The following is a 27822-nucleotide window of genomic DNA, read 5'->3' as shown; positions in this document are numbered from 1 at the left end:
AAAACAAATGCATGGCCCGTGTGTGGGTGTACATAGAAATTTAAAGGCTACTGGAAGAATACGATATCTATCTGTCAAAAGATAAATATAAAAAAATGTTGATATGGTCACATAAATGTTTCTTAATTAAAATAAAAAATATCAAAAATAAGCGCATATCGCAAGCTCAAAGCAGCAGTAAGATAAACCCGAAGTTTCCGATTTTGAGACACACGCAGATATTTTTTATTTTATTTATTAACGTACTTATTTAGTCCATTCAAAAATGGCAAACACATTTCTTTATAATACACAAGGACACAATTAATGAAATACAACGTTAATTAAGAAAATAATTAAAGCTAGGACAAAAAAAAACTGCCACCTCGAGACAAGATCGGGTCTATTTTAGTGATTGTTTAAAGAAAGACTAACACAGGAACAACGGATTATAATTTCGCAACCGACGGATCGAAACATTGAATGCCACCTGTTCCAGTAACGATGGCACATCAATTAAGCCATTTAGTAAATTAAACATAAATATGGAGTCAATGTTATTTCTTCGTTTTTGTAGATACTTTGAACATTGACTCCATTTCTCCGTAAGTGTAGTCTCCCCTCTCGAGGCCGATCATCCGTGCTACTTTTCTTAACAGACGATATTGCACCGATTCGATATAATTTATCCGGCCTGCATAGAAGGGAGACCAGATCACGGAGGCATATTCTAAAAGAGGACGAACAAGTGAGCGATAGTACATATTAGTAAAGTCGCTATAATTAGACGTCCCGCTAACAAACCCTAAGAGTTTTAGTGACTTATTTATCATAGTCTCAATATGTTCATTAAAGGTAAGTTAACAGCTCATTAAAGGTAAGTTAACAGTCCATGATAACTCCGAGGTCTTTAATGGACTTGACTATATCTAAATTAATATTAGCGATTTTGTAATCAAATGAGATATGTTAATAAATTAATAAAATATAGTATTCATAATCTACTTCAAATAATTTAATTCGGTCAGACCCTTCGCACACCTCGAAGCCTGATTATCCCTAGTACACTTTTCATTATTTGGCTGGATCTATTAAAACTTTTTAGGAAATAAATGTTTACGCTTAAAAATAGTGTGGACACTTATTTTTTATTCTGCGTATCTTTTCGATTTTAAAGTATCTCAAGCATTGATTTATTAATACTAGTGTATTAATAAATCAATGATATCAAGTCTACAAAAAAGTAGAAATAAAATTGACTCCATATTTATGTTTAATTTGCTAAATGGCTTAATTGATGTACCATCGTTACTGGAACAAGTGGCATTCAATGTTCCGATCCGCCGGTTGCGAAATAATGCGCTGTTCCCTGATCAACACAGCGCAAACAAACTGTGGCTCGCTCGCACCAATGTCCCGATTGTGTCGTATTGTAAACTCGAGACATGATCTGGACTTTTTTGATGTAAGTCTTTATAGATTAAAAAAATCACTAAGATAGACCGGATTTTGTCTTAAGGTAGTATCTTTTTTTGTCCTAGCTTTAATTTTATTTAGTTGTATTTTATTCTATTAGTACCTGTATTTTTATTAAAATTATATGTACCATCGTTAGAATGTACTGCATAAGTCCGTCAATAAGTAAATAAATAATAGATATTAGAATTGACGTTTTTCAACGATGATTCCATGCGCCGCGCCGCGTCAGTAAATTATTGTTGGTTAAAGTTTTAAGTAATCAAAATCATTTTGTGCAACCGTCAATCGAACTACCGCTCACTGTGTATTTTCGAAAAAAACTTATTCGAGTTTTTCCTCTTAAATGTATGTATGTGACGTATGTCCTAAATATGGCCTGACCCTGAAACGCTTTCTTATATTCTTATATCTTATATTTTCATAACAATTTCGAGTATCGAGTAAATAAATAGTCGCGCCCTTGACCCGTTCCTCGTGACTGCACTGACTGCAGCCAGATAACGAGGGACGGTACCACGGTACGACTATGGCGAGTGACAGAGTGCTGAACGGTCATTATGATGGTGACATCACATTTCCCGCAAATTGACCGCAAGATGATCTAACACCGCTCTTCCGGTGTACTATTGCGTACTCGTATATACGTGTGTATATATAATAGAGAGCTCGCCTACTTTACGAGGCACCGTGTCGGAACTGCGGTACGCGAACCCGAGTCGGGAGGATGCGCAGGAGCTGGCAGCCGACAGAGTCGCTCGGAGGATCTTCGCGGACACCCTCGCGGTGGAAAGATGCGTGGCTCGCTCAAAAATTGTCTTCGTTTGGGGAACCGCGGGACTACCTTTAGTTATGGCTCCGGTTCTTTTGGAGTGTATTTTAACTAGTTGAGGTTTCTTATCACGGACGTCTTTTAACAGGGTCCATTAAAAATAACTATCTCTCATTCGAAACTTTTAATTTCTTAAATAGCGGTTATGAATGACACTGAAATGTTTTTTTGAAAATGATTCGTTGAATTGCTTTTTGAACTTTAATTTGTACTCATTCAAGTGCGTAATGAATCGCGTGAATTTGACATGGTAAATACGACGATTGTGTATTCGGGTGAAATCCGCCCCTGATTGGTAATTTGGTTAAAAGGTGAAGCGCTATCTCGTGACTCTAACTCTTAACTGTACAGGAACGGATTGGGGGCTCGGTCTACGGCGTCACTTCATTTAAAAAAGAAAAGTTAAAATCACCATCATCATTATTCCATGTCCGCTCCCTAGTTCGAGCATATGGCGCCCGCGAAGGTCCTCCGGGCATCTCTGTCGGCCGCCAGCTCCCGCGCATCCTCCCGAGTCAGGTCCGCGTCCCGCAGCTCTGACATGAACTGCCGACGAATAGTCAGCAGTGGACGACCGGGACGTCGCGCGTCGGCAACCCGATGCCTCGTAAAGTAAGCGAGCGTGGTTAAGGCTCTCACGAGGCATCCGCAGTACGTGTGAACGTTAAAAAATCCGCTCAAAATAATACTACAAACTTAATAGTTAAGTGGATGACCGCTCCTGTATATTATGTAGTTTAGAGTCACGAGATGTGTACATTTTTCAGCGTGGCAAAAATCCACACGGCGCCATAAAACAACATATTATGGATAATTTATGTTAATTGACTTATAATTTTTTTTTAATTTTTTTTTCTTTGCACCACAACAGGCCAGAAGACCCAATTAGAGTGGTGAATGACGAACTTCAGCCCTACGGGAAATTGGATACAATTTTTTTTCTCACGTGCGGTAAAAATTAGAGCGTTAAATTATGCTGCGAACTTTCTTGAACATGTTAAAAAAAATATTTTCAAAAATAATAATTACCCAATGATAAGAGAGTTGTGGAAGATTTCCGGTTTACTTACCGTCAACGGACCAATCGGCAGAACTGACCGAGAAAAAGCGGAAGCGAACTTGAGACGTCACATGCGAGTAATTTCAGAAATTCAAAACATTAAAAAATCATAGCGCTGATAATACGATACATAAAAATACATTTCAAAAAAGTTTTTTTGCTCACTTTAATAATCTATTTACTAATAAACAACTACTGAACTTCCTCAACACAGCGCAGAACACCCAGGCTTGAGAAAAATCACATTAAATTTTCGTGTTCTCAACCGCCCGAAAGGCCGCCAAAAGGGGTTCCAGTGTATTTAAAAGTCAGTTTTAAGTTTTACGTTCTGTACGCAATTTTCTCGAACGATATAATATAATAGATAATATATATATAAGATAATGTATGGTCAATGTTAATATAATCAACTAAGATGTCGATCGGACTACACTCGGAATTCCTAAATTCGGTTCTGGTATGTAAATATTTAGTTGGAAGTTGAACACATAACGTTCGTAATGATAACACACGAAGTCGCCGCTATTTATAACCGCTGGCGTAATCTGACACTGTCTAACTCGTTCTTCAAAATCAAGGTGTAAACCGCAAACTTTGGCCGAATTCTGCGCCACATCGCGGCGACAATCTGCGCGCGACGTACTATCGCGCATCTGCCATCTGCCATCTGGTAGACGTAGACGAACGCGCCTCACCTCGCTTCCTCGATAGATCCACGCACTGTCAACATTTGCAATCGAATGTCTCCAAAGTGTATATCTTATGTATCCATAGGTTTAGGTTATCAAAAGGTAAGGACAAAAATGTGCTTGTCTCAAAAATTTTATGAATAAGTTCGAATCATGTCGCTCGCAAAAAAAAGATGCACAAAGAATTATCAATTTCAGCTCATTTTAGAAAACTTCTTATTATTCGTTAAGTAAAAATAAAAACATGAGAATAATCATAATTATGGACACTCAGGGATGTCAAGACAATGCAAATGACACGAAATTACTTTTATCATTAAATAAATAGTCTATCACTAATTTTTTTTTTAATTGCTTAACGATTCCACTTCAAACTTCTTGAAATCTTACTTGAAATAAAGTTATATAACAATTGCATTTAAAGCGTATTCCGTATTACCATTAAAAAAACAGTTAAAATTGACCGAGATGTATTAATGATGTTATAGAGATAAATATGAACAATATATCCGCTGATTAAAGTCGCCCTACGATTCGAATGTCGCCCCATTTTACGGTCGCCATTTATTTCAAGGTTGGCGAGAGAGGGGGAAGAAATCATAGACAACAATACCCGTCGTTTCAATTTCTGGAGTCATATTTTGCATCTAATTACTTTAAAATGGCCAAGATTAATCAGAAATGTCCAAATATGTACCGACAGTGATTAGTTGCATCAAATGCGTTCTCATATAAAAGATAGACGAGTTATTTTACATCTAGACTAATCTGTTCCGTCAGAGAGCAAAGGGTTCAAGTTCATCAAGAAACCTTTCGCGTTTCGCTTCGTTCGCGGTTAGGGATCTTGATCCCGGTTTCAAACGCGAAAAACGTCCCGGAAAAGTGGTCGGAACAGCGCAGACGGGCCCAGCTCGTTGTAGGCTTCTCCGATTGCCGCCTTCCGCCTTCCGCTCATAAAGAATAGAGGTTCCGTCGTCCCCCGCACCGGCCGATATAACGCTTACATCACTCCGAATATTGATATTGAGTGTGTTATGTATGCAGAATATTCCGACACCGAAACAAGGTCACCTCTACTAAATCTCCATAAACGTCACCTTACCGCCGAAGTCCGCAGCCCACGGACTCGGTTCATATTCTTAGTTCTTAGGTCGACGGCGAATATTCATTCAGCGATTTTGTTATTGTTTACCGCTTTAAGAGGACACGCGGTCGATCTTATCTCGTCGAGTTATGGCTCCGAAGCGATTGTTTTTTTACGCTCTGCTTATCTATCTATCCACCGTTCTCTCTTCTTCGCACGTGGACATCGCCAGTTGTCTCCGGGAGACAAGCACTCTCGCCTCCTCCCGCGTCAATCCAGCGCCGCTCGGTTCCGCCGAATGAAGTCGAAAGATCGTCATCGACGGCCTTCCAGCTCCCGGGACGGCGCGAGCCCGCGGGTTTAAAGAAGAGGCAACTCGGGTTCGGGTTCTCCCGAGGCATGCGCAGCACGCGTCCGAGCCAGGGGGGTCCCTATTGTTTGTTTTTTAACAAATCGTCCTTTATTCGAGTAGGAGCTAGGACCATCCTGTATCTGACGCCTTCGGGCGTACAGTATACAAATACAGACATGATAACTATTTTTGAAAAATGCAAAACGTGTCGACGTAGCTAATTTCTTTCTGAAACTCTTTCTTAAGAAAAATAATAGGCATAATCAGTCCGACGGGTGGTTATCTTTTTGCCACAGTATTTCGGGAGGCATCTGCGAAAAAGTGACTAAAAAAATTACATCGAAATATCTAATCATCGAACCGCTTAATTCCTTCATCGAGAACTGCCCCACGACCGGTTGCTAGGCTCGTGCGAGAGCTGCGCCCGCCTTGAACTTGTACATTCGCCGTCACTGCTGCAAAACACACATTCCTCTCGTCATTTTGGTGTTTCAAATTTACTAAAGGCTCGTTTTGATAATTTTCATATTTCGAATCGTGTATACTTATATTTTACCGGGATTTTACTTACGAAAATATTAGTATAATAATCTAAAATTGCTCGCGACATCCTACATACAGCAGCGACATCTTCCAACCACTTACATTGTTTTCGTATCCTATTTTAGATGTAGGTACATATTCTCCGTGTTGTGAAACAAGAAAACGCGTGACAAAAATAAATGGAACTTATGGATCGTATTAAAAATAAATATACTTTCCAAATCCATTCAGAGTACTGAATATTATTCAACAGTATATATTGAGAACGGTAGTGGTTACACACATAAAGAGAGACATTTACCCAAGCGTCAACCACAACCATAATACAAGATACTCTAATAGGGATCTGATACTAAGTGAAGGGGTCAACACTGTTCTGGCATCGAGACAACACTATAACGTAGGCAAAAAGGTCCATAACCTTTTGCCAGAATCGTGGAAAGACGGGAGTGTTGTCAAGTTACGGAAGGTGTTGACCTCGCTCTTTCATGACATTGGTCGTAGGGAGTCAGAAAAGTTGATGCATGCCACGGATTGGAGAACCTTACTGGATGTCAAAAATAAAATATAAAAAAATAAGGTATAATTTAAAAAATATATATTTATACATACATAAATTGTCTATGTTTTTATAAATGTATGTACGTGTATGCGCATGGGCGTATGTACGTGTGTGTGTATGTACATGTGTATATATGTGTATATTTACATATACATGTGTGTATATATGTGTATGTCTGTATGTATATGAATCAAAATATGTATCCGAATAAGTTTAATTTTGTTTGTCTGTGTTCTATATTAATTTGTTAAGTATTATAATATATTAAAATGTAATTGCCTAGCTTGGAACGGGGTATGTACCCTTGTTAGCTGGGCAAAGTGAATATGGAACTGTATTTTGATAAAGAGTGTGAATAAATAAAAAAAAATAAAAAAATAAAAAAATAAAATTAGAACAGAGGAGCGCAATTATTGTGCTGCTCCATAATCTGATACGTCATAATTATGATGGCATTCTGTTGGATAGAGTTTCGACACATGTGAAACTGCTCAGGTGAAGATGGACCGGACGTGTACAGCTTAAATACTAATAAGCGGACTCCCGGGTGGAAGGACGTCAGCGGAAAGACCCGGGCTGAGGACAGACAGAGTTGGGGCGAAAGTTGCGGAAGGTCGAAGTTATGGGCTGTAGCGCCACCGGAGAGAGAGTTGTGGGATAGAGCGGCGATATACTTTATGTTCGAGAACAAGCCATTTTCGTCTAGTAGAAGAGAGCTATTCGGTTTATTTAAAAACTAGGCCTAAGTAATATCAAAAATATCTTTACTGTAGCTGACGATACCCACATTTTATCTATAAACAATCTATATATTCGATTTTTTTTCTTCTAAAGTGAGTAATAGACATACGGAAAATACTAGAAATAAATGATTAATAAATCATTCTTTGGGGGGACCTTGCCAGAAAAGACTGAAAAAACCTCGCATATAAAGCGTATTACAAAATTGAGGACTAAAAACAACTCACTCGCTCGGAGTTAGTCAAACCAAGTACGTACAAGTTTTGTGCATGTATGTATTTCGATATAATGGGTACATTATTTTTTGTGTTCGTTATAATTGTATATTTTTGTTATTTTTATAGATTTGTTACAAAATGTATACAATTGTATGAAGGGTGAACGGCGAAACGGTCTCAGAAAATTACTAGCGATTTTTTCAGACGAGCAACAAGAAAAATATAATCTTATTTGTGGGACACTAGGTTTATGTACGTAATAAAATAGGTTTTCAAATACTGTAACATATATTTAAAAGGTCTACTTTTATATTTAAAAAAAACTCCTTTCTTAACCTGACAAAAACGCGGTCGTTCTTCTCTTCTTCGCATTTATTGTGGTTTTGTTTTGCCTTCCGTGATATTATATATTACCATATTTATTTCCTACAATTAGTTTGGAATATTTCATTCTATTGAACTCATTCGGAGAAAAAAATGGCATTAACATCTCGAATATTGAAAAAATGCAATGTGCGCGTTTAAGCCGTGTACCCTTCAATAATTAACTTAACCAAACGAAGGTTAAAATTGAAGCTTTAGGACTATAAAGCGTACTGAGATCTGTCTGCTGTTTATTTTACCATTTCAGTAGCGTCATATTGTATTTATTAACCTTTTCCTTACTGTCCCAAAAACATCCGCGCGTTACGGTGCTGTGTAGTCATTACACATGCAACAAATGACAGATTTTAAATCGAAAAAATGTAATATTCTTAGGCAGTTGATTTAACTTTTTATAGTTGAAATCGAAAGTGATAATATTTTTTTATCTAATAGCTAAAAACTAGCCCACGCTCGCAGCGCGGGCGAAAGAACCACCCCGACGAAAGACGAAAGTCGGGAGCTACTGACTCACTGACTGGCGTCTAGGAGAGAAGCGCTAGAAACTTTTCTGTTCGCGCGTGTGACGCGTGAAATTGTATTATCGAGAGTAAGACGTAAAGAGTGTGCGAGACAATTCTATATATCAGGATTAGTCTTTTACTGCATACTTTTACGCAACATGCGACACATTGGTAAACTTTCTTTTGTATCGGTGGTTTATCTTTGATTTTCGATAAAATGATTTTTCTGTTCCCGATAAGCGTTAGTTGTTTGATAAAAAATTATTTTAACCGATAGGTAAATGTGCAACGGAGGAATATCGAAAATCTTAACCCATAATTTATGGAGATATTAAAGTTATTAGATGCAATGGGCACTAGCTACGCATCACCGGAAAGGGAGAGTTAATACGACGTACACTAAAGTAATCCATTATTCAAACTTAAAATTATAATCCGTTCTGCGCATCATTCCACAGCAGAGTTATCGATATTATCTACCAATACATACTCGTACTGGCATTGGCTCTTTACCGGTTTCGTCTTGTGCCCAAATCGGGACGTGAACCACTAACCGCTGTTCCCACCAGTATATGTAGATAGTACCGCTCACTACTCGCTGCTCGCTACTCACTACTCACTACTCACTACTCACCTTACTGCACACAGCCTGACAGACTATATAGAAACTTTTACTTGAATTGTTTACAAACCTGACTACATTGAAGTATCGCGTTTTCTAGGACCGAGTTAGACTCTGTGTTTGTAGATAGTGATTTGTAGTGATTAGATATTTTTATTTATTTGTTCTATCACAAAGTACTTTATTTTATTATTACTTGCCACACTAGGTACCCGTGTATCGAGGCGGATATTGCAAGCACATTCTATTTCTTCGGGTAAATCATTGTACAGCTTCAATCCCTTGTACGATGAGTTTAGAGACTCTGTTTTTCTTCTCATAGGTAATCTTATCTTTTTTATCCCTAGTTTCGTATGCATGACATTATTTATTAAATTTGATAATATATATTTTTTTTATTATCTCCTTAATTATTTTATGCATAAAAATTGCTACATTATATTTTGTGTGTTGCTTTACTGTGAGCGAGTCAATTTTGTTGAGCATTTTTTCTACATTAGAATACATATTTCTTTTAAGTATAATCCTCGTCGCCATATTTTGAAGAATTTGTATATTTTTAATGTCCCCTTCAATACATAAAAAAAGAATGGAGGAACAGTAATTTATGTGTGGACATATGATTGTTTTATATATAAGAACACTATTCTTTATATCTATTAGTCTATTACATTTCTTAATCTTCCCATAAACGATTTTTTTTGTTACATACATATTTAGTTCAGTGCCAAAATACGGCGTTTATTGGCAAAAAGTTAAAGTATATACTTGCGATACAAAATGAACAAAAAGGGTGTTTGACGTGTAAAAATTAACTAAGGACAACTAGCAGTCTAATTGCCAAAAACTAAAACCAAGTAAAGAAAATTACATACTTTAAAAATATTTTTTAAATTCAATGATTAATAAATAAACCTCGATTATTGAAGGCAGCATTAAATTCTCATTCTTAAAACCTCATCCAGCAGACTTCTTCCGATTCTGATATGTTATTTTTACATATTGAGAATGTGTTCTGAAATTTAAATATTTGTCTGAGTCAACTCCGAGATACTAAACTTTATCCGCAGAATTGATGGCTATTTGTATCCTTGGGGTATATTTGTTCTCCCGATATTCATATATTATGTTGTATGTGTGCGTAAGTGACGTAAATATTACAATGAGTGTGTTTCTTGTGAATTATGTTGCATCAAGAATATGATACGAACGCGTGACCTCAGGCCTCGGAGTGCTCCCAGCAGTATGCAGTATACCTTGGGTGGCTGACCTGATTACCGTATATGGCGTATATGGAATGGCTTTCCTACAATAGCTCTCGCAAGAACCGCTCACCGAAATGAGATGTTTCATCTCCCCGTCACTCGTGCCTCTCCTCTGACTAATACTCACATTGACATATTAATACACATAGACATGCCCCGAGCCCTCGTGCCCGACGCGTATTTAAACGTTCTTCGACCGCCAGCCGGGTGTGATGTTTAGAATCAAAACCAAAATTTATTTATTTATTTATTTAATAAATTTACTGACAATGTCCAATTTAAACAAATTACATAACGAAAAACAATAATAATAGAGTAACAAATAATAGAAGGAATACAACAAAGAAAAGAAAAGTTCTTAACAATTTTACATCGATCGATAAGGGGGTTGATAGGTTTCCTCATTAAGGTTTTTTTTTTAAAACAGATATTTTTTGATAATCATTGATTAATACGTCCACTCTCGAATACACACAATACTCACACACCCATACACATGTACACACACCCTCACACACCCTAAATATATATACTCACCCTAACTAACATGTACAATAATAAAACGGATACACTATTTTTTTGTGACTAATACTAGTAATTAGAGTAAATATTATCATGTTATAATAAATGTTACACTCATAATGTAATTGAGACACATTTAATGTATATTTTTCTACCGACATATTGTAACCACTGTATAAATTCCATGATGTGTTTTGTTTTTATGAGAAAAAAAAGACAAGTTAATACATTACACAGACATTATGGAATCCAGGTTAATTCTACAAATATACAGTAAATTTATTGGGAATATTTCTTCAGCCTATCTGTAAAAGAACTCAGTTTGCAATCAAAATAATTTATATCTTTATTTTCATTTAAACATCCAATCATTCTGGGTAGAGGCGCATGGAAACCATAATTAGTCTTACGATGACCGAGGAACAGAATTTCATTATTTCTGAGTCTACGTGAAGGAACATGAAGAGATATCCGTTGGAGAATAGTCGGGACATCACATAAACTATTAAGTATCTTAAACATGCAAATTAAATCTGCATTAAATCGACGTTGTGAAATGACCTGATTGGGATCCACCAAAAACGAATGTTGATTGTGAACGTTAAAATACAAACTTTTTTATGTACCAAAAATGAGTACCCTTCAATTTTTGGTAGCATATACATGATCGTTGAATGCATCCCTGGACTGGTATTCCAAACGCTCTCGCGGCCGTATTATCTCGTGTATTTACATACAAAATACACGAGAAATACTGTTTTCTCGTGCCGCGAGAGTGGTTCAGAATAGCACCCCTGGTACAAACAAACAAACTTAGTAACTATTGGTACGTTTTCGTGTCTTTTCAAAATAATTTGGCGATCCACTCATCGATCCGCGCGCATCTCACCTCCATTATCCATTTCTTAATGGTTTATTTTACAGTGACAGTATTTACTAATTGTCCTTATGGACAATTGAAGTAATTACACTTTAATACAAAAATTTGAGCATTGAATTGTACGGCAAAGTTTCTTGAAAATATACAAAATATATATAATTTTAAAAAAACGCACTACTTTGATCGACGTCACCGGTTTATATGAACCAACCAATGATATGAGAGCTGTGAAGGATATCCGGTTGGCTTACCCTAAACGAACCAATCGGAAGAACTAACGGAGAACACAACCTCTGCCGTCACACGCGGAGTTATTTCAGAAAGATAAAACTTAAAAAATCATAGCGCTGATAATACGATTTATATTTTATTTAGGCTAAGTTTAATAGTATTTAACAAATAAGAAAAAAGACACTGAACCTCCTCATAATTATGTTTTGTGCCTTCTACAATATTTTTATGTAACTGTATTTTTTCCTTATTCTTTAAATTAAAATTTATCTTATTTTTATTACTGAATATAAATATATGTACTTTTATTTTATTTGCAACTTCTAAGTGCCTAACATGTCTTCATTGTTAAATTGCCTTTATTTTGATACCGATAGTGTACTTAATCAATTGCTTACACCACTGTGGAAAATTTATATTGACTGTTTTCACAATTTTTGTTTATATATATTCTTATTTCCTCTATACAATATATGTAAAAACTGTTGTTTTTTTCGCAAATAAAAATAAATAAATAATCCTCTGACGGAAAGTTGTGTTAATTTTCTATTGCTTTTGCAGCATCAGGGTGGAATGTGTAGTAACTCTAGTCTCTAGTGGGTGTGTTGGTTGTTTGGAAGGTGTTGAATAATTTTTGTATGCATATACAAACAAAACTTTTATTATATAACTAGATATTTATATAAAATTTAAAGTAAATGTTTATTGGGTGGGGACTGGGACGGCGAGGGACTAGAGAATATGAGTAGGGAATGGGACGTTCGGACGATATCGGAGAGGTCTGATGAGCCCAGCTTGAACTTCCTCGCCGGGGATGCCGACTGCCGACTGCCGACAAACCGGAGACTGTTATTGGCTAGTCAATTAGATTGATCAGATCGACGGTCGGCTACATACCGGCCACTGTACGGTCCGCACTGTGGGCTGTGGGTATCTGTGGCGTGTGTACACTGAGTACCTCCTCGGCGAGCCGCCGCCGCCGCCCGCCCACGCGAGTAAGTTACGAGTCGCATAGAGGAGTATCTGTACATCTTCGCCAGTTCTGGGTATCGAAGAAGCGGGGGTGACGTCACGATGTTATTCCTCGCGATGCAGTCAGAAGTCAGAACTGGAAACGTATCGCTGCATTTATTATGGGGAGTGGAATGTGACGAGACGGGGAGTGGAATGCGAGTATTTTCGAGCTTCAGAATGACCAGATTACCTACATTTTTACCAAATTCTAAGATAATCTTTAAATATATAATTCCTCTGTACGCGTGATGTCACTGTACTCTTCCTAAACGGCTTAACCGATTTACGTGCGGTTTTCAGAGAAATATATATCATTGCGCTGCGCGTGTTCGTAAATATCAAAATCTTCGATCCAATATATAAAAAAGAAGCGAGGAGCACAATTTTTTTATTCATCGATCTACCAGGGTTGCATTCGAGGGGAATGCATTTACAAAAAAAAATGAAGGAAGTTGTTTTTTGTGTATTAAAAAAGTTTGTTTTTGAATGTTTACAAACAATATGCGTTTTTTGCGGATCTCAATCAGATTCTTTCCTTAAATTCCTTATAATTTCTACCCATTTATTTCTTTTTACTGGATTTTTGGTAATACTAAAATAATATTAAATTCTTCTTCTTCTTCGTTTTTTATTGGCTTTTTTCACCCCTAACTGGGGTGTTCTAGCCAGTGTCGAGTTTGAGATATACTTATTTAATTATTTACACATGTGTTAGTACTATACATACAAGTCAGTGTGTTAGTATTTAATACTACATACACTTTACATAATATATAACTTATTTACAACTTAATACCATTTATAGCTACATATTTACATAAAATTTTAAATATATGTTTATTGGGGGGGGACAAAAGAGTTAAAGCGGCCTCCGTGGTGTAGTGGTCAAGACGCTTGACTCACTCACGGAAGGTTCCGGGTTCGATTCCCGGTGAGAACATAAAAATTCAATGTGATTTTTCTCAAGCCTGGGTGTTTTGTTATGTAATTCACCACTGTAATTGGGCCTCCTGACCTGTTGTGGTGCAAAAATAAAATAATAAAAAAATATATTAGTAGGGAATGGAACGCTGATTTTGGAGAGGTCAGATAGGAACTCAGGATAACAATCATTTATGGGGCATCCAAAGAAAATATGATTTAGATCTTCCTCCTCGAGCTGACATTCGCACATGGCAGAGTCCCGGACATGGATTCTAAACAAATGAGAACTATTACAACAATGTCCAATGCGCATTCTGCATATAGAAAATGTCTCAAATTTGTTCAATATTAATTAATCAAATATTAAATTCAATACACTTTTAAATATCGTATTCCTACATAAGTACACCCCTCTGTTGGTGAAAAGACCCGAGTTTGACGTTTGCAAAAATAAAGCCACATTAAAAAAAATATGTATTTTGGAGTTCAACAATAAACAAATACCTAGGTACATACTTAAATTCAATATTTGAATACGATCAATTTTTAGTTTTGGAATTTAATCACAAACAATTACCTAAGTACCTACTTATCAATAAAAATTATTTTTCCAAGCTAATAATGCAGGCAAACCGACGCTCGGGCAGGACAACGTCTGTCGGGTCGTCGGCGTCGGCGTCGGGTGCGCTAGTAATCTGAGACAAAGGGAAGTAGAAAGTTATCTTGCGCTGTGGAATACGGCACTACGCGTCGTGGACACCGACATATTATAAGTAAATAGATACGTTTTTTCTACACTAGCTACATCTAAGATATAGCAAATATTGACATACCCTCGACAATGACGAAGTTCGGTGTTTTTTTTTTAAAATAATTATTATTTAATATACTATTAAACTAAGCCAGAGTTTTAAAAATATGTGTATCGTTTTTTTTTAAATTTTGTAATTTTTAAATTACTTCGCGTGTGACGTTTAAAGTTCTTCCCCTTCTTGATGAGTTCTGCTGATTCGTCAGTTGTCTTACCGTAAATCGGATATATATAACAATTCTCTTATCATTGGTTGATTCGGAAGAACTAGTGACGTCATGCATAGTGGTTTTTTTAAATTAAAATATTCTTTTTTCAAGAAATTCGCGGTAAAATTTAATCCTCTAATTTTTACCGCGCGTAAGAATGCATTTTCGTATCATACACTTTTTCCAAAATTCACATTAATAATGTTGAAAGAGGCCAACGAAAAAGTTTAAGATTCATTAATTTCAAATTGCATATTCCTATACAACAAATTAACTACAAGTCTTTGTTATTTTTTTTTATTTACCTACTCTGGAGGATCGCGGGACAATAACTCACCTAATATTTTTTATATAAAATCATTTATTCTAAATTCGATTGTCGGGAACTCCTATTTTTAATCAATTTTAATATACTAGTCAAATAGTCTATATTATTGTCAACCTTCTCAAACCAACTATCTTTGTCCCTCACCTATACCGCGTATACACAGACTAGGAAACGAATGTACATCTCATATCGACATTTTTAACTCGAGTCTCTGCGAATTCAAATCATCTCTTTATGAGTATTTTATGATGTTCTATATATAGTATAGTACGAATTATTTGCAAAAACTACTTATGCTAATGATCTGCTGTTAACTCATTTTATATTCATAATAAACAGACTTTTTTACATCTTTTGTATGCTGACATACATACATACATGTATACATATATATTTTTCTTGTTATTTTTCTTTTTCTTTTCATACCCATGTTTTTTTTTTTTTTAATTTTTGTTTATCTAACTAACTCATTATATTGTTCAGTATAGTAAATAAATACATAATATCTAATTTCCCGTAGAACTGAACTTCCTAATTAGAAATAGACAATATTAACATATAGAGCGAATAGACAACGAAAGAACGGCTAAAAATATTTACAATGCGAATATTCATGGATGCAGAAATAGAGGAAGACCGTGAAAGACATGGGATGACCAAATCCAATAAATACTTAAAGATAGACATGGTAAAAGTCGGAATAATCGACGCGCGTGCATGAGAAGGTCTATGAATGTAGAAGAAGCAAAGATAGAGTGATGTGGCGTTGTATCCGCTCTGCCTACCCTTACTGGAAACGGCGTGATAGTTTGTTGTTGTTATTGTAAAAAAACATTTCTCTAGTGCCATAATTCGGAGAGAAAATACGTGAATACGTTTGTATGAAGAAAGTCGGGCCGCGTTTCCTTTTAAGATAAAAGATAATTAAGTATACTTTTAAAACTTTATTAAAAAATCTTGAGTAAAAACCGTTCGGATAAACGTAAAAAAGATGTTGTAACTTTTCATTGGTAAGTAGGTACCTAGGTACTCGTTTATGATTGTATTCCAAATCTAAAAATAATACATATTTTATTTAAGTAGGTACCTAAGTACTTGTTTATGTTTGAATTCCAAAACATAAAATAAACAATTATTTTCAAATAAAGAATTCTTTTAGCAAATGTTAAACTCTGCTCACGGATGCACTTTAGTCAGGAATGCGATTTTCAAAAATGTATTGAATGTTAGTTAATATTATTTTAGTATAACGAAAAATCCAGTAAAAATAAATAAATGGGTAGAAATTATAAGGAATTTAATGAAATAATCTGATAAGGATCCATAAAAAAGCGAATGCTATCTGTAATCATTCAAAAACAAACTTTTTTTTAATCAGAAAAAAATTATATGCATCCATTTTTTTTGTACGCGCATTCTCGGCGAATGCAACCCTGGCGATGAATAAAAAAAAACATTTACGCTTCTTACTTTTTTTGTACTTAATAAATTGAAGATTTTATGAGCTTTAAACCTTCTCGCGGAAAAGACGTACATTTATCTGAAAACCGCACGTAAATCGGTCCGGTAGCTATCGAGTCCATCGAGGAGAACCATTCGTACATTGCCTTTTATATATTTTTTATTTATTTTATTTTATTTTATTTTATTTAGAAAACATACAGTCATACATAATAAGTATTAAAAATAACAATTTTTTAACATAAAAAGACCAATTAAGTTTTCATAAATTATGCAAAAGATATAAACATTAAATGTGACAAAAAAATAAAAAATAAATAAGAATTTCAAGTGAGATAAGAATTATTGTTGACATTTGCGTTTTCCATGGAGGTAATAAATTAAAATAAATGAAAATACCGAATTTACACTCCGAGCCATCCACGCACACACATGAACGCACATATAAAACATACACAAACATATACATTACATGCGGCACATATACATAGCATAAACCACTCAAGATGCACATTCAGCAACTATCCCAAATAATCGACCCCATGAAGAAATATTTTTGTACAAATGCAACGTGCAGTTAAAAATGTCTACGTCAATACTGAGTCCATTATAATTTCTACAGGTACGTCTAATGAATGAATTCGAGGTATAATTGTTTTTACAAGTTGGTATATAAAAAAGGGAATTTAATCTAGTATAGCGAAGAGGACAACGGAAACCAATATTTTGTAAAAGATACGGCGAATCAACTATATTATTGAGAATTTTGAAAAGAAAAATTAAATCACATGTAAGGCGCCTTTTTTGTAGTGATTCTATATTAAAATTGATCAAAGATGCGCCGTAATCATTTTCAATGTTGCCAAAACGATATTCCAGGCTCCTTTTAAATTTCTTTTGAATGTTTTCAATTTGATTAATATATACATTATATTGAGGGGACCATACTAATAAAGCGAATTCGAGTTGACTTCGCACATTAGTATAGTAAAGAATTTTTAATGTATTTGGTGATGAGAATGGCTTGGAGATTCGTAAGATAAACCCTAGAAGTCTATACGCCTTATCTACTATTGTATTTATGTGATCTCTAAATAAAAGCTTATCATCCATCAGTACACCCAAATCTCTCGCTTTCATTGAACGATTGACAATTTTCCCAGATAGTTTGTAGTCAAATAGTATACTTTTTTTCTTTCGAGTAAATGACATGACAAGACATTTATCAGAATTCAATAATAACTGATTGTCCTTGCAATAGCAACAGATTCTATCTAAGTCAGCTTGAAGAACTTCGCAATCATTTATTGAAGACACAATTTTAAATACTTTATTGTCATCAGCGTATAGCAAAAAAATGAGTTTTGAATGCATAAACTTATATCATTGATATAAATAATAAAAAATAAGGGTCCAAGATGCGAACCTTGAGGGACACCTGATGGGATTGGTTTAAATGATGAATTAAATCCTTTGAGTGAGACCGATTGACTGCGGTTACTAATGTAGGAACATATGTGTACCCCAGGGATCCCACTTGGGTCCATTATTGTTTATTCTTTATATTAATGATATGGGTAACGTCTTTAAATTTTCCGAATACAAAATATTTGCCGATGACACAAAAATATACAAGAAAGTTACTTCCCTACAAGATTGTCTTGATATGCAAGAAGATCTTGAAAACTTCTCTACTTACTGTGTAAATAATCAGCTCATATTAAATCCGCTTAAATGCAAAACAATTACCTTTACGAGAATAAAAAATCCGATAGATTATTCGTATTCTCTATCGGGTACAGTCTTGCACCGTGTCCAAGAAATACGAGATCTAGGTGTAGTTCTGGACTCAAAAAATGACATTTCAATCACATATTGATAAAATTATTGAAAAAGCATATAAAATGTTAGGTTTTATTATACGAGTATCTAAGCCTTTTAAAAATGATCTAACAATAAAAAATCTTTATTATAGTTATGTAAGAACCCATCTTGAATTTGCGTCTATCGTTTGGAATCCACAATACATTACTTATATTGACAGGCTGGAGAAAGTACAAAACAAATTTTTAAAACATTTGAATTTCCGATGCTCTCTTATATTTCCAAATCATGACTTATCTGGACGTTTTCACAAACTGATTAACCTCGAAAAAAGGAGAACATTAATGGACCTCACATTCCTCTATAAAATTATTAACAGTCTAGCTGATTCGTCCCAGCTCCTAAATAAAATTCAAATTAACTGTCCATCACGTGCCCTACGAAATTACCCAACCTTTAGAATACCTAGTGTCAATACGAACTATTGCCAGAATTCGTTTTTACACAGATCGTGTTCCACTTTTAACAGCTTTTTTAACCATATAGATATATATCATACAGGATTACAATTATTTAAAAATAGTGTATTGAAAACTTTTGAATAAAACTCCGGTTGGTCCCTTTTTCTCTTATATCACTCAAATTACATACATTCATATTATTATTATAAATTAAATTTCTCTTTTGAAATTTTGTATTACTTCTAAAATCGCTTTAATGAAATTTTATCGACTTCTCTTGGTTTAAAATCTTCTCCTTATATTGCTTTTTCAAATTTTAAATGATTACTTGCCATACTTGTTATTCCTTCTTTATTTTTTCTTTTTTCTCTGCTGCCATTGGCATGTTTTTATACTTGTTATACTTTTAAACAACTTTTAATTACTTATATTATATATGTTAATAAAATCAATATATTGCTGCTCTTACTATAATATGTCATTAATTTTGAAGATGTTTTTTAAATTGACCTAAATTTAAATTTACTGTCTTATATTTCACTTAAAGATTCTTCTCATCGTTTCTTTGAATCCCTTAAAATAAATATGTGTTTATGTTTTTCCTTTTTTAAAAAAAAATGTTATTACTATTTTATTTTATTTTTACATCTGAGTATGTTTTTCATTCTTTATTTCCATTCTTAATTCTTAATTACTCTTACAAGTTTTCTTCATTTTTAATATTATTTCCATTTGTAAATACTCACTACAAACTATAAACCTTAAAATATTTTTTTTTTTTCACTTAAATTCAAATTTTTAAACAACTTTCATTTATGTTTTCTTTTTTCTTCTCTTTTTTATACTTTCATAATTAACATTAGATTTAATTGCTTTTTAATATGGAAACTTCACTGGTCCATTAGAATTAAGTCCAATTGTGTAAAATATTAAACTTTGTAACTGTACTGTATGTTTCCTGAATAAAAGAAAATAAAAAAATAAAAAATAAAAAATATCCAACGATACAGATTCCCCCGTATACCAATGTTCCAAAGCTTGCGAAGTAAGACCGAATGACTTATTTTATCGAAAGCCTTTGAATAATCCGTATATAAAACGTCTACCTAAAAACCTGCATCCATTGCATTCAAAACAATATCGGTAAATCCACAAAGATTTTATTCAACTGACCGTTTCTTATAGAATCCATGTTGATTGGGATTAATATGTGGTTTAATAACATCGAAGAGCTGATCAGTTACTATATTTTCAAGGATTTTACTAAAAATGAAGAGAAATGGGTCGATAATTTTCTACAAGGCTCTTATTTCCTTTTTTATGCACAGGTGTATTTGCCTTTTTCCATATTTCAGGAAACGTGCCTTCCTTTATTGATAATTGAAAAAGATAAGTAAGAGGATGCGCAAGCTGTTTAATACATTTAGAAATAAAAAAAGGGTGTATGCCATCAAAGCCAGCACCTTTGCTGACTAAGTTTTTTGAGATATTTTGTTGCCAATGACTCATTTATTTCTATAGCATTAAGATCAATTAAACTATTTTCATCGGCAGGAACACTACAACTAGATGCATTAGTTTCCAAAAATTCAGAATGGAAATATTCCGCAAAAGCATTAAAAATATTCTGACCGCCAATAACCAAATTATCTTTGTAGGACATTTGAAGAGGCACATCACACCCAGCTCGCTTGGACTTGACAAAAGACCAGAAAAGTTTAGGTTCTCGGTTAATGTTATATTCAGCAGTTGTGATAAAATGTAGGTAACATTCCTTATTCGTGCGTTTTTGTCTTTCCTTCAGCAAAGAAGAAGTACGATAATCAGACGCTTGAGACTACTTTTTACATTTTTTGTGATTTTTTTATTTTTTTTCTGAAATTATTTTAATTAGCGGTCGAGTGTACCATGGACGATATCGGCAATTATTATTTGTGAGACGCTTGGGAACAGATACAGAGAACAGGAATATGCTGATATATATCTTCTAGCCAACCAAAAACAGACTTGTGAAAATCATCGGTAGATGTGTAAGATATGTGTACTTGTCAAGATGACTATTTGCAGAGTTTATTACACGACATAATATTATTATGTCATTAATAGTGAAAAAATCACACAGCTTCCAAATGTCGTAAACAATCCAGATACTGCGATTATAGGAGTAAAATTGCGTGCGGAGTGTGCGGAGCGCGTGGGCCGCGCTCGGCGGCTCTCGTCCGGCCCTGGCCCAGTTCCGCGCGGCTCCCCGGTTCCTCCTGCCTCTCCGCTCGCCGGACCCATCGCATAATGTTGACAATATGTACCATTTTACAATATTAACGGAGACGTATACACGCTGTACACGCGTGTTCATCGGACACGAATTATGCAACCACCTGTCGAAAAATCTGGATGAAACACAACCCAAAACAGCGAAAGCTTGCCAAGGTTGCCAGCCAGCCTGCTAAACCGAAAGACCTACGTGGTGTAGTTTTTGAGACGCTCGGCTCACACGCGGAAGGTTCCGGGTTCGATTCCCGGTGAGATCACAAATTGTTCCGCGCTGTAATTCAGGGGTTCGCAATATTTTTTTGCCAATGAAACTCTAATTGATCTACCTTTTTTTGACGGAACCCCATCTCGACAAAAATGTTTTTTTAAGACCTATGACACCTTATTATTTGCATGTTATAATTTGTAATGCTCGACCCGAAAAGAAAGACTATATTTTGATATTTTTAATGTTTGAAGCACTATCTTTGTGGAACATTATTATTGAATATATTATATCGTCGGCCTCGTGGTGTAATGGTCAGCGCGTTAGCCCGCCATGCAAGAAGTCTCGGGTCCGATTCCCGGTATAATTGATGTAAAATATTGATTTAAAATGGGTGTTTTCACACTAGAATATTTCATAGTCCCAGGACTGGTACTTGAAGCGTAAAACTCAACATCTTACCTTAATTTAACCGAAATGATTAAGGTACGCTGCAATTGGTGTACCAATGCGGTGCCCTATGCACCATCAGGTGCGGAAAGGGAACGATGATGATGATGGTATTATAATGTAAAAATAACTTTGTTTTTTTTAATGTTTTTTTCAGATTAATAACCAACTAGTTTCTTCCCACCCTCATTTCCCTCAGCCACGCCCACTGTACTCTCACCGTGTAAATGTTATATTATGTTCGTTTATAATTAACCCTGAAGAAGGCATAGTGTTTTGCCGAAACTAGTCGGTTATTGAATTGTTAAAAATAATGTTTTTTTTTTACAGTTTTACTTATAAAGTATAATCCTAGTTTTAATGCACTTTCGGAACCCCGTGACCCTCGCACCCTTTAGGAACCGCCGCTGTAATTCACCGGGCAGTTGTGGTGCAAAAATTATTAAAAAAATAAAAAAATAATTAAAAATTAGCAGAAAACATAATATTTCAAGTGCCTTATGAATACTTACTACTTACATTCCGATACTGCCGCGATACGAGTGTTTCTAGGGAGACATGTAATCACAAAACCATACACTAAAATAAAATGACTATTAGAGTGGGATGTTTGCTCTGGCGTCATTTCCGCACTGAGGCGGCATATCCATCGAGACGCCGAGAGCTGAGACAGTACAGCGATGGGGCATCGTAGCGAGAAACGCGAATCATCGCTAGACTCGCAGATTTTCAGCAAACGTAGGAGATAAAACATCGCTCAGTTCGAGTATTAGTTCCGCATCCGGAGATCCGGAGTCGCCGTAATCAGGTGAAGTCAGTCAGGTGTCTGTCTATTAGTGGCCCGGCGTCGGGCGTCAGGCGCACAATAGTCCAGCCGGTGCAGGTCTCCGCGACTCCCGCCTCCCGCTGCCCGCTGCCCGCTCTCGCCTTACTCATCGTCCGATTCTAATTCCGTCCGTCTGCCTCTCCTCGTAGTCCGTAGAGCAGTGGAGCTGTACTCGAAGCTCGAAGCTGGCAGACTTATCACTACAAGCTACGAGTCCCTCGCAGTAGGCGCAGAGAATGGAATACCACACATGTATAGGTTCGCTATATTTGGCTATTCTCGTCGAGACGCTGGGCCTCGGCGATGTATATTAGTATAGTAGAAACAAAAATGGGAATTGTATGTCTTTTATGTATCCATTTATCGATGACACACCCGCGCCGAATGATTTTACCAGAAATCTAGAGCGTCGACCGAAAAAGCAACTTATCATTTTCTATCAACACGATACATGTGGTATTTTATGAGACAGCAGTGATATGACTCTTTCCAGTGTGGATGAATAATTTCTTGCATAATTTCAATAATAAGGAATTTCAGTGGTTTTTTTATTATCAGAGCTATGATTTTTTAAAGTTTCGCATTTTTGAAATTACTTCGCGTGTGACCTTTTCTTCCCTTCTCGATAAATTCTACTGATTCGTCAGTTTTCGTACCGTAAACCGGAAATCTATCATAACTCTTATAATTGGTTGATCGGTCGTGCAAAGTAGTTCGTTTTTTTTTTTACATGCATTTTCAAGAAACTTCGCGGTAATATTTAATGCTCCAATTTTTGGCTCGCGTAAGAAAACATTTTTCATATCGTAGCGAGTCGGGGCAAGTTGACATGCATGAGCCATGAGCCGTTCCTGCTTATGTCGCTATAAACCGTGTCTCAGTCCCTAATAAATGTAAATGCAATGTTATTATATAACATTTTAAATGAACTGCTATTATGCTATTGCTATTGTTTGATCGATGCTAATACCGTGGTGTGCACGCGCCCTAACTTCCGGCCGTTTAGCGCTAAACTCGCGGACTGGGGTATTTCTGGAAGAGGTTTCCTTCTTCGTGGAACATAGACCTATGATAATATAATACACACTATTATTCATTTCCAACTTGGCACGCACTTTTCTCTCTCGGCCAATTAATTAGTCACGATTTATTCTTTATTTTTACGGCGATCTCCGCGTACCTACTGGCTAATGTCAACACGGGGTTATATGACAAGGAGATCGACTTTGACATCATTTTTTTTGTATGTATTTAAACGCCCTCTACGGGCTTTACATTTTTTTGCGCTAATTATTACGTAAGTACATATCTATTTTTGTACATTGCGAAGTGACGATTCGTTTACGGCGATAGGAAAATTAATTTAAATTCTGCGAACGCGCGGGTTTTGTACTGAGAATGCCCAAAGATTTCAGTGCCGAAATACGGCGTTTATTGGCAAAAAATAAAAGTATATATATACAATACAAAATAAGTGTTAGACGTCGAATTGAATTGCAAGTAAATAATCCTAGCAGCTTCACTAGATATAAAAATACCTGTTCTAAAGCTACATTAACTGTATACTATATATATGTACTATTCTTCTTCTTCTTCACGTGTCATGTCGGGTCCCCCCGACGTTGACGATCACTCGGGAGAAAGCTTCCATATCCCGAGCAGTGCGAAACAGCTCCTCCACAGTTCTAATCCCGGTCCATGCTCGGATGTTTCGAAGCCAGAAAAGCTGTTTTCTTCCGACACCTCTACGTCCCTCGATCTCCCTCTTCATGACGAGCTGAAGTATAGCATATTTATCACCTCTCGACACATGGCCAAAATATGAAATCTTACGGAGCTTAACAGTGGTGAATAGTTCTCTATTAGTATTGGCACTACGTAACACTTCATTGTTGGTTATCATATCGGTCCAAGATATTCTTAACACTCTACTGTGGATCCATATTTAAAATGCTTCGAGGCGGTTTATAACATTAACTTTTAGAGTCCACGCCTCTACATATAGAAATAATATATAAATAGTATACATCTTTACACTGCATTCGCTCGTAGTCAAGTGAAGTACCTACTGTACCCAAATATTGTATTCGGATCATAAAATACACATTAAACTTCTTGATTCGATACACAGAAAACTTCTACTACAAGCACAACATCCCAATAGATATGAATAACTATAAATGATTACAAGCAGAACTAAAACTACCCTCATTGTAGGTATGGCAGAAGAGAAATGTTTAGTTGAATGTTACTGTATAAAATAGTCAACTCTCTATTTGATTGCCCAGAAATTGTACAATTAATATGGTTTCATGAGCCACAAAGGCATACTCTCACGAGGCGACACATGTCATGTTATTTCTGGAAGAAAACTGCCGCACCGACGTCAAATACAATAACGTTATTAATTGGTTGGCAATTATTGCTAATAAATTTGGGAATATTGTTGATATCGAGTGATTCACAGATCAAAAAATGTCTAGAATCTAACCTTTTACTTGAAATTTACGTCAATTATATTTCGTTTTCTCTTCATATGAATAAACAGGCGTATTTTGTGTCTTATCTTTATTTTTGTTTTCCATTTTAATTTCGTTCTCCGATTGAGGACCGTTTTAACAAAGCCCAATATCTACAAAATGTACATTTTTCAGGTGAAGGTTTTTTCATGTTAAAAATAAAACTATTACGAGTTTAAATAAAATAAAAATCTACTAAAAATCAACAATGTAGAATCAGTCAAATTATTTATAAAAATTTTCTAAATTCACGAATTTTCACAATAAATAAATATCTACATATTTTTGTGACAGGAATGCGTGGAAAATTGATTTATGTTGGGAATTATATGTCTACTGACATATCTAAGTACCTATGTAAATATACACATTTAGGTATTTACCTCCTCCTACATAATAGCACAAATAAAGTGATAGCAAAATATATTTCAAATAATATTATTTTATTATTATACTTCTTTTTTCTTGGTCGAAATCATGTTTTGTTTATGTTTTTTTTTCGATTTAAAAAAACTTTACTCCCCAAAAAAATATGTAAATATTTCGCTTTGTGAAAACTCTATGTAAGTGTAGTTATTTCGTTTTGTTAAAGTTTTATTTCACCAATCGATAAAGCTCACATGGAAGAACCCATTTCAATAAAAACGCATTTGGTTTTCTTTGTAGAAATTTCACTTTGTGAAAACGGTCCTCAATTGTGCTTGGTTTATGTACAATTTTTAATGTAATTTGTTTTATTTTAATTTTATCGTCGCGTGTACCAATGCAGTAGGTATATACTGTGTACAATAAAAGGCGGTAAGCCGTGTAAAATAATTGTTAAAATCCGGTAGCAGGAAGCAGGACGCAGGACGCAGGACCCACGACCCACGGCAAGGAATGCTCTTCCAGCAGAGGTGTGAAACTGTAAGAGTAAAGTACCCACCTGTGCCGCGATTATGAACGCTATCCTCATCTGTACCTCTAACTTCCGTACTATCTCTATCTCTATCTAGCTCGGTATGTTTTATTTATTTTAATATATTGTATTTATTTTATTTTATTTTATTTAGAAAACATACAGTCATACAAAATCAGTATTAAATACAACAATTTTTTAACATAAAAAGACCAATTAAGTTTTCATAAATTAAAAAGATATAAACATTAAATGTGACAAAAAATAAAAAATAAATAAGAATTTTAAATGAAAAAAAGATAATTGTTGACATTTGCGTTTTCCATGGAGGTAATAAATTAAAATAAATAAAAATACCGAATGTACACTCCGAGCCATCCACGCACACACATGAACGCACATATAAAACATACACAAACATATACATTACATGCGGCACATATGCATAGCATAAACCACTCAAGATGTACATTCAGCAACTATCCCAAATAATCGACCCCATGAAGAAATTTTCTGTACAAATGCAACGTGCAGTTAAAAATGTCTACATCAATACTGAGTCCGTTATAATTTCTACAGGTGCGTCTAATGAATGAATTCGAGGTATAATTGTTTTTACAAGTTGGTACATAAAAAAGGGAATTTAATCTAGTATTTAATCTGTTCTACCGACTTGTCATGTCGACGTCATATGATCGAATCCAATCAACAAATGATCTTGAAAATTTAGTCTATCTTCCTTACTTCATCAAAATTTAAAACAGTTCTCATTTATATTTTAAACAGGCTTCTGTGATAAAAAGGGCCCACTTCAAAGCGATTATAAACTCCAATAAATCCCAATTCAAGCAAAAAATGCTCGCTTGAACATGATTTTTATGACTTTTGACAATTACTGAGGCGGTATGCTTAACGATCGTCTGTATTTATCTACCGGCTCTTTTGACGTATCGATACGTACACTCGGGAAGATAGGAAAACAGTTGTCTTTTTCGCACTGTATTCGGGGAGGCATCTGCGAGTCGCAGGAAAACTATATTCAATTACCTATTTGTCAAACTGCCCTTTGACCGCGTCCTCTTTTTTGGGCCTTCTACCAAAACATGATAACATCGGCCAAAAACACTGATGATGCTTCAGAGAACGATATTTTGTAACGTAGTAAACGTCGTTTTACGCCGGGGCGGAACCCCGGCGTAAAAAAAATCGGCGTAAAATGAACACAAATATAATGGAGATATAAGGTTAGGTTACGTGTCAAAATTCTAAGAACAATCCAACATGTTTATTTAATACATATCCTATATATATTCTAAATAAATTATAAATTTATTTTATAAATACAGTTTCGTTCACAAAATAAATAATAATCTCTTGATATAAAAAAAGTTTTTTTTCATAATAAATACTAACTCAACAGTTCGTCGGTACTAAATTAAATTCGCACACTTTTAAAAAAAGCATCCAATTTCATTTGCTTTGATTGTAGCTTCATTTCTTGCAGAATCATAGCATAAACTACAAATATTTTAATATTCTTTTAATTTTAATAATAATAAAATAGAAAATATAATCATACATTTTTATTTTTCTTAAAAAAAACGAAAACCAACTCGGAAACTATTTCACACACGCAATAGGCTGCTCGCGTACACGGCAATAGAATAAAACAACG

At 35.1% G+C, this 27822-nt stretch overlaps 1 protein-coding gene across 2 annotated transcripts in view; it reads left to right on the top strand.

Moving 5' to 3' along the window:
* The window catches only part of LOC148284498 (uncharacterized), an 83174-nt gene that overhangs the window by 35309 nt on the left and 20043 nt on the right, over positions 1–27822 (top strand). The gene's annotated exons all lie outside the window — the stretch shown is intronic.

The sequence above is a fragment of the Micrasema longulum genome, unplaced genomic scaffold, assembly GCF_059751315.1.
Source record: "Micrasema longulum isolate JH-2025_06_02 unplaced genomic scaffold, ASM5975131v1 h1tg000114l, whole genome shotgun sequence".
Lineage (NCBI taxonomy): Eukaryota > Metazoa > Arthropoda > Insecta > Trichoptera > Brachycentridae > Micrasema > Micrasema longulum.
The sequence above is the reverse complement of the archived record's forward strand: the minus strand, read 5'-3'. Positions and strand labels throughout refer to the sequence as shown.